General features: G+C 31.9%; 1 pseudogene; it reads left to right on the top strand.

Annotated features, from left to right (window-relative positions):
• Positions 1-3,107: 3,107 nt before the first annotated feature.
• LOC112639091 lies at positions 3,108-5,293 on the top strand (annotated as a pseudogene).
• The last annotated feature ends 1,638 nt before the right edge of the window (positions 5,294-6,931 follow it).

The following is a 6,931-nucleotide window of genomic DNA, read 5'->3' as shown; positions in this document are numbered from 1 at the left end:
GAGCAATCGCTGCATGTGTCTACGTATCGGCAGATAGGGAAGCATATCAAACGACGAAGTTCGCCAACAACGCGCAACAGCGGTACAATTTAATATTGCATAGTGTGAGAGTTCATGCTTGATCGAGCACGTTCATCTTGAATGCTTCTTTCATGTAGAATTGGAATGTCGGCTACATAAAAGAAGTAATGCTTCCGTTATTCTCTTCGTGTGTTTGATGTTAGAAAAGCATTGTATGTAAACTATTAAAAGAGAGAAAGAAAGTATTATATTAGTTAGAAATTCTACAAAGAAGAATATGCGTCTTTATGCAACCCTTATTTTTAATTGATTGGGAAAAATTTATATCTATATTTTGAACGATAATTGTACATATATATATATATATATATATATATATATATATTATATAAATATAAGAAAAGAATTAACAAATATATCCTTCTAAAATCGTGTCACCTTTTTTGAATCAATAATTGAAATATCGACGTGTTATTCAAGTAAATATTAGGCAATTTGTTGAATCATTTTGAACTCATTGAGTTTGTTGGTATGCGCCGGTAATATTATAATGTACATGATGATAAACTCGATCTCATCGAATTGTGCTCTACGCGCATTTGCATTATACGGTGCTTGGTACGAAATAAAGCCATGCGAATATTCGGTCGGATGTGGAGGCTCGTGCATGTTCCTGAGCGAATTAATTTGGGAACGATCGTGAACCACACTTGCTGCAAAACGTCAGTACTCTGAGTTATTACTCATACCGTAGTTACTCATTATTAATGACAGCATTGATAACAGTCCAATTATACGAGCTAAATAATCGAGTGACACGCCAACGTGTATCGTACTAATGAAATAAATCCTTCGCGTTTTCAAATATGTAAAAAACGACGAAAATAAAAATATATTTTTAAATATCTGGATCGAATTATATATACGTCATTACTCACGGTTAATTCGTGAATTTGTTGAATTGTACATTACAATGTTATATTAATTATTATTTCGAACTCAATCTAAATCCATCAAAGAGAAGAGACGTCAATAATAGACATCAATAAACATTTTGTATAATTGTTGCATACAATGATAATTTTATATAGCTAACACTTTATTTTATAATAATGTATTTTATTGTACCATATATCATATTCTATTATATTGTAATAGTTTAATTTACGATCATGGTCGTGTAAAAAGAATACCTATTATAATTCATTATTCTTTGCTCAATTTATTTCCAATATTTATTAATTTCGTGTATTAAACTATTATAATATTAAAAATTATATTACAGTTTATAGTTTATTAATCGACGGATTTTTCCGACAAATTTATCATGCATTATTTATCATGCATTATTTGTCATTTATTGGTGTGAATGCAGCTAATCTGATAAATTTACACTCAGCCACAGTTGCAATTCGCTCTCTTCGTGTCAATTATAGTACATATAGTATTGATGTAGAAATGCAACCATTTAAGCGGTCGAAGTTGCATGCATTATTGAATATTATGTTATCGAATAACACTTTGTATTACACTTTATACGGACGTGGCGTAACGCAACGTTACGCGATGCAGAACAATCATCGTTGCACTCGTGCATTTTTGACAGTTTATTTGAATGCAGCTATGCAGAAAAGCATTTGATCGACGCTGCATGGTATGCTAGCTCGCAAATTTTTAAGCTTTGTCTTTGTACAAATGTTTCTGCGTTGTAAATATACAGTTTTTTATTTGTTCATCAAAGCGGACAATCAACTCCAGTGTTCAGTTAGTTGAATATATTATTACAGTGAAGCAAAAATTGAAGCGCTGTTGCTATCATCGCTCGAGGTTTATATACAATGTCTACAAAAGTAGTGATATAAAAATATTGCGTCAACTAAGAATAAAAATTTGTACAAGATAAATAGAAGTACAAGGAAGAAAACTTGTACAAGTTAAATAGAAATATTTTAATTGAAAACATTGTTATACAAAATAGTGGTTTTAATTTTCAAAAATAATAATATTAAAAAATTAAAAATTTATTTAAAAATTGAAAACTAAAAATTAATATAAAACAAAAAAGTAAAAAAAATTTTAATTAAAAAAACTTGGCGCTGCCAATTTTACTAATATATTGTTCAGCTTAAAAATCTAAATTTCTAAATGTAAATCAATATAAATTAATTAAAGATACATATCACTAATGACACATGTCATTAATATCGCAAATATCGCAAAGCGTCATTAGCGCAATCTTCTGTCGAGAGTAGGAAATGTACATTTTCTCTTTCTATATGTTGTGTACATGTGATGATGACCATGATGATAAGACGTTTCTTAATTGAAAATTTGCAGATTTCGATTTTGCGTTGATATCTATCTCCTCATTTATATTCACATATATCTCTCAGTCTGCGTCAGGGCTCCCGATCATATCTATCTATATCTCATTTATAGATCACACGCAGCGCAAAAATAAAGATACTTTCTTTATACAATTCAAACTCGCTCTATCGATAAAGGCTAGTAAAAATTCGATCCGTTCAGGTATTATTGAAATCCTATAATATAGTTACTCTCAATTGTCTGACTCGCGTATAGATACACGAAGTGTCGCGGAAATGCTTCGCATGAACTTGGCGCGAGACACTACCGTGTCTCTTGACCTGTCCTTCGAGAACATTTTGGATTTTGCGCGCAAATCACGTATTTCAGATTTGTTTTTTTGCAAAGGGTTTTAGGTGATTCAGATTTTTCTCGAAGGGCAAAATTGTTTGTATTCGATTATAACGAGCCTCAATCGCGGTGGCTACGTATGCTTATGAATGGGCGTCAGTAACGCACGAACGCAATAGAGGGGATAACAGTAAGCAGTAAAGCTTACGATTGGCGTACCTTATTAGGTACGCCAATCGTAAATTTTACTGCTTACTGTCGGACATACGTTACTATAGCGCCAAATATAATTATGCTTGCTTCGATTTTTTATTACCGTTCTTCGCATTTTAAAACGCCAGTCGTACGTGCCGTGCCGTTTCGTTTATTCGTAAAACGTGAACGTTAGCGACGATCGTTGCGCGACTTTTACATATCACTAACATTACATGCAAATCATGAAGGTATTGACAGATTGCTATTTCGACCGATTGTTCTTAGGAATGGAACGCAGTTGCTTAGCTTCACAATACAAACGTCGTGAATTGGTTAATTATTTGACAGATGTGATAAACAGTTATGCAGAAGGTAACAAGATTTATAACATCAACGTCGTGTATACTATGCAAATATTTACGCGTCATCTAAGTGACAAATAGACTAATTACATTTATGGATCGATAACCATTACCATGATAATATCGATGTAATTTTATCACACGAATATTCAACAGAAAATTCCTAAATTTACTCATAGATGATGGGAGCATGCATTGAGAAAAAAATCTGATTGCATCAATTAGAATTCTGATCGATTCAACCAGTATGTCTGTTGGAAAATGGTCGAACCAGAATTCTTATAGGAATTACCAGATAAATCCGATTAATTTCTTCCTGTTAAATTTATCAAATTTTCTGGTTAATAATACTAAACTCGGCAGCACCAAGTCGTCTAAAATTTTTTCCATCTAATCTTAAAAGTCTGTTTAATATTCTAAATTTCAACAAGATTATTGAATAAATTCAATCCAGATTATTGAATAAATTATTTTAAATTCAGTTTGTTAGAAATTAAATTGATAAACAGTGATGCAAGAAGAGGATGCAGCTCAAACACACAGCTGTTACAAACAATCAGAGTTAGCGTCCTCTTTCTGGCACTACTGCTCGTAAGAAAAAAAAATATACTTTTATGGATTTAATGTTAATACTAGTTTTTTATATACATTTTATGGCAAATATTGAATACAAGTTAAGTTAAGAAGCAAGCAAAGAAATTAATATAACAAGAAATTTTATAGATCCAACCAGAAAATACTAATCAAATCCTTATAGTAAAATCTATTAAACTAGTTATAAAAAATCGATCTTATTATGATAACTAAAAATTCTTGTTTGATTTAATCAAAATACCTTCAATCATATACGTCTTGTTGGTACAATCAAACGATTTTTCTCAGTGTGTATTACCGATGGTTTTATCCGCTAATTTCTTATCTATCTTTCTACGACATGAATACTTGAAACGTGCAAAGATATCGCAGCCCATTATAATCTTACCGTTACATTAAACTTGCCTATCCTTTTATTTGTCTTTGTTTCGCCAATGCCGTTGCGGTAACAATGAAAAATATCACGCGCTGTAAACGCATCAAATTCCAGAACAATTTGCATCTCTATTTCCCGCTCGCGTTCTACGAGGAGAAATATTTTATTCGCGATACGATCGATGAATCACGGTTATTTGACGCTTTCAGCAGAGAATCTTGACAAACAGGACGTATGCGAAAGGATCGTCATTTCGGCCCTGCGTTATCACAATATCATGAAGATGGAGAACGGATGCCTACTCGGCAAATTTCACAATGTACTTTACGTGGCGGCAAAGCTCTGTTACGAATGGGACATCGGCAACAACGAGATCGTCAGCCGATTACTGAACGACATATTTTATTGTGAAAAGACATTCGAATGATTGTTCGTCGGAGCGATTTTGGGCACGCGCGCAACACACTTCTTGTCCGGATGGAAATGCGATTTTGATGATCGCGAGGACAATATCCGCGCCCTGATATACTTTTTGAATCACGCAATAAGTGGCCAATTAGAATACCGTTGTCAGTCCTCGTCGATAAAGAAACGCTTTATTGATGTACCTCTGAAGTCGTACGGACAGGTTTTGCCTCTGAGAGTTATAATTCAATACGGCGCACCGGATATCTTATTAATTATGTTACGTTATGGTGCTTCAATTGAGATTGATAAACATGTCCCGTCACCAATGGAAATTATCCTATCAAAATTCAGCGAATTTGAGGTACAACCTAATCAGGAGATCATTTATCCGGGACATCTATTAACGTGTTTAAAGCTGCTTCTACGAACTGTAACCACCGTCTGCGTCAGGGCTCCCGATCACATCGGTCTCAATGTGCCCTTATACGAACAGTATCCCAATTTAAATCGAAATCTGATACCTCCGGAACGCAATGGAGTCTGTCCGGCAGAGCTCACGCATTTGTGTCGTTACAGAATCCGCAAAATTCTTCACATAAATTGGGCGCTGCCTCGCGGAATTAAAAGTTTGCCAATTCCAGGATCTCTGAAAAATTATCTGGACCTGTTGCAGGATTGAATAGCATATGGTGGTAAGATACTTGCTCGTTGTCATTTAGTAAAAATCTTAATAATTGAATATTTTGTTAACCTACTAATGTTTGATGTGTGTTTGTTCGTACTGTGTTTAAAGCATTTATTTTATTAAAATATGAGTAATTTTTAGACAATTATTTTATTTCTTATTTTTGATATCTGATTAAAATAAAATTCAGCAATATTTTATACAACTGAATAGTGACATTAATAAATTATTCGAAAAGCAATTGATAACTTATAGTGCATAAAAGATCAGATAAATAATTTGCATAATAAAACACATATCAAAATATATTTTTAATTCTATTGTACATATATGTTTATATTGTTTTTCATGTGCTTTTCAGAATCATTAATTGTCACATATTTTAAAAATAAAATAAAGATGGACGCTTCTGGAAGCAGCAGTACATCTCCAAATGTTGAAAAATTGGTCGGTTAAATAATGTAAACATAATGGAATTATTAACATCAAATGAAGTTTTGGAGAACATACAAATGTATGATTCGATTTTGTATAAAAAAGAAAAAAATTGTAAATTAATTTGTATTTTTTAAATAATTAATATTTAATTTCCTATATTGTTTTTTTAAACTTTTAGTAAGTATTTTTATTAAATAGAATTTAAACAATAAGCAATAAAAACTAAAAATTTTTTTAGGTGTTCTGAATAAACGATCTTCTTTTGATCAGGTTGTACCTCGAATGCGCTGAATTTCGATAGGATAATTTCCACTATATATAACAAAAGAATATATAAAGAATATATAACAAAAGAAAACGAGACCCGTGTTACGATTGCCGAGCAGCGCGCGCATGCGGCCACTAGAAAGCAAAGGATGGCTCGTAGACAACACCAACTCGACGTTCTGGAGATGGCTGAAGATGCAGAACCCTTTATGACCTGGAATAGATGACCCTATGTAAGTTAACAAAAATTAGTTTTAACTATGAAAAACATAACTTGAAACTTTAAACGCGATTATCTTGAAACTATGTTTTTAAAAATACGGTTGTGGTGACCAAAGTTTCTCAAAAACTATTGCACCAATCGAACTCAAATTTTACGTGCTTATTTGTTCTTACAAAAGGCAGGGCAAAGGATTTTTTATTTCGATTAAAATTTTTTTGTTTATTGCAAGAAAACCAAAATCAGTTCACCTCGAAAAATTGATTTTTTCGTAAAATTGTTGTCATTTTTGTAAAATTCAAAATTTTATCAAACCCTTTGTTCAGGCTTTTTATAATGCAATATACTTTTATAACGCAATATTCTTTTATTTTGATTTCAGATAAGCTGAAATCTAAAGATATCTTGGTCACCGCAAGTGCTGTAAAAAAACGAACGTTCTGGGAGAAGAGCCATATTTCCTTCATTTTTTAATATTTTTTCATAAAAAAATTTGTACGTGTACCTTAAAATATGTACTTTTTGATAGTGTTTTGTAAATTTCAATAAATACTAATAATATTAAAATGGCAAAAAGAATTCTTGAAAATCACGTAATTTTCCCGATTCCAAGTAGGCACAAATCAAATTATATGAACATTATTCTAGATAATTTAGTAAAGGTAATATTTTTTTCATCTAAAATATAGATATAGATAATACATATT

This window comes from Camponotus floridanus, unplaced genomic scaffold (assembly GCF_003227725.1).
Source record: "Camponotus floridanus strain SB8 unplaced genomic scaffold, Cflo_v7.5 scaffold46, whole genome shotgun sequence".
Classification (NCBI taxonomy): Eukaryota; Metazoa; Arthropoda; class Insecta; order Hymenoptera; family Formicidae; genus Camponotus; species Camponotus floridanus.
Note: the sequence above shows the minus strand (reverse complement) of the source record. Positions and strands in the feature narration are given on the sequence as shown.